Below are 10,529 nucleotides of genomic sequence, written 5' to 3'. Positions count from 1 at the left end.
AGGAAACAGGCGTGCGGAAGGTTTGCATTCTTTTCAATGGGACAGATCCTGATGTCAAGTTATTCTTTTTGCTGAAGCAAAGAATCACTCTGAAGAGTCAAATTCGTCAATAATGGATGAACAAACTCTTGTTTTTTATCTCCACTAAAGAAAGGAAGGCAATGGAATCTGAATTGGTCTACAAAGCGTATCCCATGCCAAATCTATATTTGTTGTGTTCAAGCGCGCTAAAAACAAGTCAGTCACGCCTTGCAAAAAAGAATAACTACTGTTTAGTAAGTCAATAATCATCAGAATGTTTGTCTTATAAAAAAGTATTTTACCATCTACTGTGTGTGATGGCTTGAAAGCTCAGAATACATGTCAGTTTGGATGAAACACTCTGTCATCCATGAAAAATAATAAACATGCATAGAAGCATTCGGTCTTTCTCATGACAAAAACATTTGATATATCCAGTAGGTCTAAGGAATGTAGTCATATGACAAAACCTAGCACATTGGTGCTAGAAACAGACTTAAAACAAAGCTTTTGAAAGACTGCTAGCAGTTTGCTATACTTAATATGTTAAGCTTTTACTTACATAGGCAGCAGCGTGATATGATGACATCTCACCAACTGAATACTAGGATTTCTTTTGTATTGCCACATCTGGCAAAGCTCCAGGCCATCTAAGGTGTGGATTATTTTTTGCCAAAGCATTTAAATTTCACTGTTATTTTTGTGTTATATGCTGCAGTGTAAGCAACATGTGGCATTTGCACGATCGAAAATAACTTTTTTTTTGTACCGTTGGGTTTCAGGGAAATGGTCACGAGAGAGATTTCATGGATGACAAAAGAATGTATATCATGGCCATCTACAACAGATACTGGGGATGGATTTGCGAAACGTAAGTCAAGCCTCCCTGTTTGATGCATGTCTGAAATATTGCCTATGAGAGGCACCTAGCATGGGTCAGATAAACAATCGAATCCCAGTGGAAGTTCAGATGAACCTAATGATTTGCAATGCAGAAGGCAGGAAAGGAATCAGCCTTTGATTGAATCCCTATACATATTCTTGCACCCTGTGTGTGCCGGGTTAGGCGACCCTGTAAAGGATTAAGTGGTTAATGATAATGGATGGACAGATGGATGTTAGTTATAAACAAACTATTTTTAATTTCACAGGATGATGGATTGGACTGTGGTTCCATGGTGGAATTGCAGCAATATAAGAAGCAGAGGCAGGTAGTGAGAATGTTGTATATAATGCTGAATATTCTGTCTGCTACAAAGTATCACATTCAGGGGCACTGGTTTCATTTGTCTGTAATACTTTGAGGAATTGATGCAGATATTTGTGTGAACAGATCTGTTTGGGACCTCAGGCCAGTCCTCCCAGATACATTTACTACATATATCTTCTTGTATTTACTGCATCTTGTAAAGCACTTTGTGATGGCGATCCACTATAAAAGGCGCTATATAAAATAAAGATTGATTGATTGATTCTATAGTGTTCTACACCACCTTTCTGTCTTCATTTGACAATGCCATACGTGTTTAACATCTATGAATTTGACAAGGCGGGTTTGATTTCGGTTTCGGTTTTTTATTTAGGAATCCAACAAAATAAATTAAAATGCTCAGCCACAGATGACTGTATCGAATCTAAAAAAGGTTGAACTATGGAATATTCTTCAGCACTTCATAACAAATAAGGGACATTTTATCCATCAGGATTAAATTGGGAGACTAAAAAGTTTACATTTTTCATGTTTTATTCAAAGCCGTAACTGTCAGTAGTTTTAAGACCCTTAATTATTAAGATAGATTATAAGCTTTCTATTTTATTAGGGTTCTTGTTTTAATGTGGAGATTGTAAACACCATACCTTCACGGCTGATTCAAATGCTGATTCTTTTCAGGGGCTATAAAGAGAAAGGTTGAGCTGGACTGGGGTACCAGGAATATCTTCAGAAGGTGGAAATGCATGTGGAGGGAGCGCTGAATGAAGTGAAGCCAGACGTCCTTGTCTACAACGCAGGCACTGGCATCTTGGATTGGGATCCGCTGGAAGGCCTTGCCATTTCCCCTGTCATTATTGACCGGTTTACCTGATTGTAGTGATCTATTAGGCCTTGGAAAGTTAGGGATTGATTTTACTGTTGATGTTTTAACTGCTGCCTACAGTCCCTGGTCTTAAATCTTTACATCTCTTGGTTAATTAAAATAAGCGATTAGGTAAAAAAAAACGGTGAAATGCAGGCTATTAAAATATTAAAGCCAAGTCAGCATAATGGATGTCATGGGTAGAGTACCTCATACTTCTAATGCTGTCGTATTATTTTAGCATCAAGTGCCATGAATTAATATAATATTTATATCGGCTTTTTCAGTTTAAGAATACAAAATTACAAACACATTAAAGAAAAGGGTTATAGCGTGAACTATGTACAGTGCTAAACCCTATAGCTATCGCCAAATTTTTGCATTACCTATAATTTTAGAATTGAGACATAATAAATTTTTATATATATATATATATATATATATATATATATATATATATATATATATATATATATATATAAAATGTGTTGTAGTACAGTACATCATTTAATCACAGAATCTACAAAATTATATTGCAAAAGTCTACCAAAAGCCATAATAGCAGTACAATATTGCATGTTAGATTTCGAAATATCCCATTTGTCCATTTTCCATTAAGTATAAGGAATACTACAAAGTGGTATATTATTCATTATATTAACGTAACATTATTCAACAGGTTTCAGTCGACTTTATGAAGCAAAATTCTATAGGGTGATGCAAACTTTTGGGCATAGCTGAATGTTAAATCACAAGCAGCTATAATTGTCCCCCATTTATTATTATTGTAATATTATACCGTGCCTTCAAACAAACATTGGGAGAGGGTCTGTAATATCACAAAACACTTACACTTCAGTTTCTCCATATTACGTTTTCATTTTAAGCCTAAAAATCAATCACTAAAAGAAACTACAATCTTTAAAAAAACATATGCATTTAATGAGGACTAACACCATGATGCTGAAGCAAGCCTTTCCCATGGTGCAGAGTAGAAGAAATGAATTGATTATTCTGCAGGCAACTCAATTAGATCAGCCTGTCTGCTCAGGATTAATCAGCACACCGCTGCTATCATCCCTGACTTGTTCTCTGACTCCAGTGTCAGGACTGCAGAAGGATGCACCAGCACCCTCCCTCTGTACCTCGTTGCCAGGAGTAACCAGTGGGGATAGCACTGAGGACTGGAGGGCCCAGATCCTGGTCTTGAAATAAAGGCTTTAAAACTAAAAGTTTGAGGAATGAGAAAATCAGGAACAAAGAATAGGTTACTTTCTGCACAGCTTTAGTTACAGCACCAATCCTTTATTGAGCTAAAATAATTCACCCCACTCTATACCAATTGACAGAAAATTCTGTATTTTTCCACATACTTAACATATACTTATGAGCAACTTCATCTCTATGAACGTCACTGAGCAAAGTATACTCTGCAGAGACAAGAATATATAATGTGCTTTATGGTAGGCACCTCTTTTTGGGGAAAAAAAGCACTTTGGAAAAAGCTTTGCCGTGCATGAGTGCCTTCAAGAATATTGCTTCACTTTATATTTAAGAAGATCCTATTGAAACGGATGCGTCCTGTACTTGTCTCATAAGAACATAAGAACATAAGAAAGTTTACAAACGAGACGAAGCCATTCGGCCCATCTTGCAAGTGGATGTTAGTAGCTTATTGATCTCAGAATCTCATCAAGCAGCTTCTTGAAGGATCCCAGGGTGTCGGCTTCAACAACATTACTGGGGAGTTGATTCCAGACCCTCACAATTCTCTGTGTAAACAAGTGCCTCCTATTTTCTGTTCTGAATGCCCCTTTGTCTAATCTCCATTTGTGACCCCTGGTCCTTGTTTCTTTTTCAGGTCAAAAAAGTCCCTTGGGTCGACATTGTCAATACCTTTTAGAATTTTGAATGCTTGAATTAGGTCGCAGCGTAGTCTTCTTTGTTCAAGACTGAACAGATTCAATTCTTTTAGCCTGTCTGCATATGACATGCCTTTTAAGCCCAGAATAATTCTGGTTGCTCTTCTTTGCACTCTTTCTAGAAAAACTCTTTGCGTTTGCAGCCTGTCTGAGAATTTAGAAGTTCTGAACCCAGTCTGAATGATTCATTTGCAAATTGAATTTAGTGGTAAATAAACTAGAGCCAACTTATTCAGCATTTTCCCTTGTTCTGTTTCATTCCGAACCACTCTGTTTCAGCACAGTTTTCCAGATGAATAATTGCACTAATTGTAGTTCTAGCTAAGGAGAGGCTAGTAATTGAATATTTGTAAGTATACTCACTTGCTGTTCTTTAAAGATAATTCTTATGACAACAATTGTGAAAAATAAAGTGCCAATAATGGTCTTTATTGTTTATCGTGTGTTATTTATTTATATATACTCAAATGTATTAAAATACATGCTGCTTTAAACCTGGACTTGTATCCCATTACATTTGTATTTATGAGGAGCAAACTGCTATGACACTGAACCCAGAAATTATTGAAAAAATGTCCCTTAGGAGTATTTGATAAGATTTGTGAATTTATGTGGTGGTAAATAAGGTTTAGTGACAGATACCAGCCTCTTACTAGCTACAGATAGAATCCAGATGGCTTTTCTGCTTTGCATTATGAGTGGTCAGCAGCTGACCCTGAATATGCAGAAACACCCAGCAATGCATGATGGTGAGAACCAGCGTCTCATTACACAATCACAGATGATCTTTTATTATTATAGTGATGCAAAGCAACATCTGTACACCTGACATCATTCACCCAGCTTGTTCACAACCCCATAAAAATACAGGAGGAAGCAATGCAGAACCAAATGGATGATGATATAAGAGTTAACACAACTCATTATATCCCATTGCATAGCTTTCCTTTTTTTCCCCCTTATTTCTACTGACAATTCGATTAATTATTATCTGCATACAATGCAGAATTGAATTTACATTTCCAGTAAGCAGGACCTTTACCTAAAGGGAGTTAATAGCCTGTCATTGTATGTATGGAGGAAGTAATATTTTCTGGTAAGTGTTGAAGAAACCATTTAGCTGCTTGCTGTGTTACCCACTTAGGTGCTACCTTGTCCTATCAGGTACAGCTAGGAGGCCTATTTTATACTAATTCATACTCTTGAAGTCCTTTTCGGTGGTCCAGGTGTTTATGTACTAATGGTATAACTTGCAGTCTTGTAGAGTGGTAAACTGAACCTATAGGATACAGTATCTAGTGACTGTACTTTAAAGAAGGCTATGGAAACTACACTAAGCTTGGGTAGCTACTGGATAAAACATGAGAAGGTGCAATTTCCATCGCACGTGGCCAATCATTTAAAACCGAATTGTCTTCTTTATTTACAATGGTAGCCTTTGATCTTCTCGACTGTCAACATTTACCCATCTGAACTCTGTCGTTTTCTAGAGAACGCTCTTCAAATCATGATTATCGTAGGTTTCTTTTTCAGATTTATTTTCTCTGAGAACTTGAAATATAACCTTTTTTTTTTATTACATATTCTGGATAACCTTTGCCCTGTACCCCTTGATAAGCACTCCTTTAGGAGACCTTGTCATATTCATTCTGCGGTGCCCCACATACCAACCCCCAGAATTACAGGAGTTAATAGCTGCCAGATATCATGTCCTGAGAGCAAACCAAACACTAGTGATGGTTTCTGTTTCCTTCACACCTAATCCTCCAATCCTCAAATCAAATAGCAAACACCATATGCAGTATATTACTAATATCCAGTGGACACCACCATTGCTATTCCTGTACAAGATGCTCTCATTTTTAATACTGATGTAAAAATCCATCCTAAATCTTTTTATTTTTACCACCCGGACTATTGAGTGGCAGTTAACTTTTATTATTTTCAGACAGTTTATTTAAAAAATCCTCAAACCCCTTGTAATGCTTCTTGCTCAATTGATTTCAGTCCTAGTGGTCCTGTAACAGATGCGAATGTGCAGCAACCGCAGTGTAAAACTACAGCAACTATTGCCACTAATTGTCACTTATGTTGCCAAGTTGGGGAGAGAGAAAGAGAAGTGGAGGTCCTGGTCGAAATTCATTGGAAGTCGAGAGAATGCACCACCTGATCAAGTCTCCCAGCACTGCAAACCTGCACCTCGATTAGGATTTTCAGGGGCAGGAGACAGTGGTACAGAACAATACTTTCAGCATCCATTTGAGGCACAGCTATAAGAAAACAAGTCATGCATGCTTACATTTTGCGGATGTCAGTTTTTTGTCTGTTTAGTGTTTATTTATTTTACTTATAGTGCATGTTTTGGATTGTGTTGCATATGGTCCATTATTTGTTAATGCAGAGGCACGCTGCATTATTTGCTTACAAATCACTTAATAAAATAAAATGTTTGGGATTGTTTACGGATCCTACATGTATCCAGTCTGCGGTTTATAGTTACACTTTTTGCGACAACAGGCTATAAATTTATAAAGAAAATCATGCAGACTTACTAGATTTGGTCCAATAACGAATTTCGACATTTCATCACCTGCTGCTAGCAAAACGTTTGAAATAATAAAGGCTTTAAAATTGACCATAAGGCAAGTGTAATTTAATTCTTCTCTAGCAACCAATTTTATTGATGTTTTAACCATTTTATACGGAACTTTGCAAAGACTGAGCAACATTTGATTTTCCTGCATTTTTTTTTTTTCTGGCACAGTAGCTGTTTAACTTTATAGTTATATTATATTATGGAAGCTGCTGTATTATTTATAGATGAAAGGCCCGAATATAACCCACTAGGAATTTAGGAGTTTAACTCCTTAATCTCCAACCATTATTTATATAATCTGTTCAGAACCAAGCAAGCACAATAACATGTTCTCTGCAAACTGTGGTTGTAAAAGAGTGCCACATTAGCAGAAACAATACCTTTTATTGAGCAGGGACACACATCGGAGGTATTGGAAATCGACAACCCCAAGCCATTTCTGCCCTCAACTTCCCTAAAAGAATTCAAGGCTGTACTCATCAAGGGCTCCCTTCAGGGTCTTGGGACTAGAAAGACCACTGCATAAAGATGCCTGATAGGCATTGAAAGGCTGGCATGTCTTCATTTAAATCCTGCTGATTAGTTTTAATGCTGTCTTGACCCCAACGAGAAATGAAAATGCAGTCCCCACAGACGCTTACAATAAAATGTGCCAAGGCTGAAGTGTTTGCTGGTGGCAACTCATTTACATTCTCCAAGGACGAGATGAAAAAGTGTTGTAGTAATGATCAATTATTCAAAAATATCCTGGAGAAGGCTACATTAAATTGCAAACAAATGATTTCTTCTTTTTTTTTCACAGCCTCATTATGTTATCCCTCTTGTATTTATATTGGCTGTTAGGAATCAGTATTGATTCTCTTTAAATTACATTTCAGTAAAAGGGAATTAGGTTTTGGTATGTTTAAAATAAAACTATATAAAAAATAAGGCTGGGCATAGAAACATGATAAATATTAACATTAGTGCAACAGTTTAGCCATGCTTAACCATGTTTACATTTCATTGGCTTTGCCATGGTATTCACTATACTATATACTGATTTACTGTACCACACTTTATTATATTTTTTCCACGTTGTACCACATTAAACTAGACTGTATGGTTTTCCCACCTTGAAAAAAAAGGTAATTACATTTTACAGCAGCTAAGTATTTAACTAAAATTGAATAAAATATTTTACTCAATTAACACAAGCAAACACATCTGCGATATGCTTAAACTGGAGGACTAAATCCCTTCTCTACCTGCACACAAACAATACATGCAGAGATACTGTATACCAGTATATTGACCACAGGGATCACAGAACAACTCTGTAAGGATTCAACTATCTATTGCATTAGTATGTTGCATGTGTGAGCAACACTGTGGACCCACCATCCACCACAAATGAATATGGACCACAGCAAGAGATTGTCTTGATAAGCTCAATTGTGTCTAGCCAACTGACAACTGACTGAGTGACTGTGACAGTATGGTTGATGCACACAGTGGAACCCTTTTGTGACAGAATGAGATCTGATGTGTGTTGCATTGCTTTTCACCTCCCTGGCCACTGTTTGCATTAATACAATAAGTCACAGAGATGCCACACCAATGGGTTTTTACCCAGTAAATCCCGGTAGCGTTTTTCATTTTGAGCCTGTAAATGATTATGTGTGCAAGCCGGGCTCAAAATCCTCAACAGCAACATACGTATACTTTATTATGTGTCTCCAAACAGATTATTTTGGGGCTTAAACTGGCAGCTGTCTCTGTGAAGTGCTGCAGGATAACACCTGATAAGAGCTGAATAGATTGGAGCTGGTGGGTGTCCTGTTTGTTGTCAATGTGTAGAATGCCTCCCTCCAGGAAAGTCTGGTAACTGCTGCTTGCAGTTAAAGATTGTCTGTATCTTTTTTTTTTTTTTTTATGTGGGCGACACATTTCTGTATTTAACCCAGTTCATAGTGCCATATTTCTACCTTGATAATAAACACACCTGTAAAGGATCACACTGTCACAGAAAGGTTTTAGAAGAGCAGTGGCAAGATAGGCATTAAAATACAGTGCTGGCCATGTCTGATAGGGCAATGGGCATTCACAGTTTTCTCAGACAGATTCTGGTCTAAATTCACTTTTCACATTGAATGGTGTTATTTTAAACCTTACATATTCTCAGTGCGGTCTCCCTTGATTAGATTTTTTAATGGAGTGAAATAGACAGTACTTTTAGTTCTCTTTGTTCTTTCGGGATAAATAGGGATTATTTGACAAAGAACACTGGCACTCTTACTCATAGGTCTGGTAATTAGTGGAGAACAAAATCAGAAGATCTATTTTGCAGGCGATCACAATTCCAGCTTCATTCAGTGATAATGGGCAGGTGATCAGATCTTCCAGAACGTGCAGCTTTCACTGGTAATACAGAAAAAAATGCAATTTTTTGTAGAAATACACAAAATCTATATGATAAGCTAAATACCTGAAGCAACAGGTGTTCATAAGGGTTCTGAGCAACAGACAAGGGTGCATGCTGGGAATTCCAGCAGCTAAAGTCCACTGCGGACAGTTATTATTAGAAACCATATAAATCATGCTTGTTAACTGAGCTGGGTTACATAAAGGGTAATCAAGTACATCAATTATATTGACCACCTTCTACAATGAGAAGACTATGAGATTTGTAATCCAGTTTGCACACAGTGGCGACTGATTCATTAATCTAAATGGTGAAAGATCTAAATACTGTTGTCCTTTTTGAAGAATAATAGCAAGTTTTAAACCGTCCGCTCAAAAGAAAATGTGATTTCACCCAGGCTCTGGTTAAGGTTAAGTTTCACTTATTTAAATTAACAGTAAAACTGTGGACACCTCCCAACCACAAGAAAGAGACTGCGCAGAAGGATCAGATCTGTTTAAATGAGGATTAGTGCCACGTCTCACCAGCAGGGGGAAGCATTATCCCTAACAGATGTGCTTAGCAGTACACAGCACTATCAGTTACACAGATGTCTATTTTCTGATGTAGTCCCAAAAAAGGGCAGTTTTAAAGGAATTATATTCCAAAGTCTGCAAACATATTGGAGCGATCTAACTTGCTGCATCTGCACACAAATGGTTGTGAATTTTCTTGTCCCTTCATGGCTATGGTCACAAAACCCTAGGCATGTACAATTATTGTAATCGATAAATATATTAGCGCTGTTTTCTTTTGCAACATTTCTGAAGAATAAAAAATTGTGTTGTCAAAAACAATCATTTTCATTGACACCTAGCAACTAAGCACAGCTGTTTCTGCATCTGACAATCCATGCTTTTTTCCACTGGGACCCAGAGGCTAAAAGGTCAATTACAGTCACACATTACTTCAAACGCACAAAAACATTCTCAATTATACTGCGCTTACAGTGAATGTGGCCAGTCTGTTTACAAGTGCTTCAGCACAGATGGCGTTGAAAGGTCTTAGGAAGCATTTGAAGAATAGAGGACGTGAAGATGAACTCCAATTATTTCTGAAAAAGTCTGACTTTAAGAAATGCCAGGGTGTAAAATGTCCGCGGGTTGTCATTGTACGTGAAGAGCTAGACAAAGCTAGAGGCTTAATACATAGCTGTAGCATTATTTTAGTAATTTAGAGTGGTTTTGTATAAATAAATAGTGCAATGTTAGTAACACTACACTAAGTGTAGTGTCAAAAGCATTAAGGGAAAGAAATAACGTTTGTACGTCTGTATTCACTCAATACATAGCTGAACTAGTAAATTGTGTTAGCCATGGATGTCATTCTCTCTTCACAGCTACTGAAGTCACATTTTTCATATATCTTTTATTATTTTATCAGCCTCAGTTGCTCTGGGTATTCTTATTCCCAAATGTACCTGTATTGTTTTAGTCCACAAGGTGGATGAGAGTAATACAGAGGTAATGTTT

This window comes from Polyodon spathula, chromosome 23, assembly GCF_017654505.1.
Source record: "Polyodon spathula isolate WHYD16114869_AA chromosome 23, ASM1765450v1, whole genome shotgun sequence".
Classification (NCBI taxonomy): domain Eukaryota; kingdom Metazoa; phylum Chordata; class Actinopteri; order Acipenseriformes; family Polyodontidae; genus Polyodon; species Polyodon spathula.
This window is presented reverse-complemented; position numbering follows the sequence as displayed.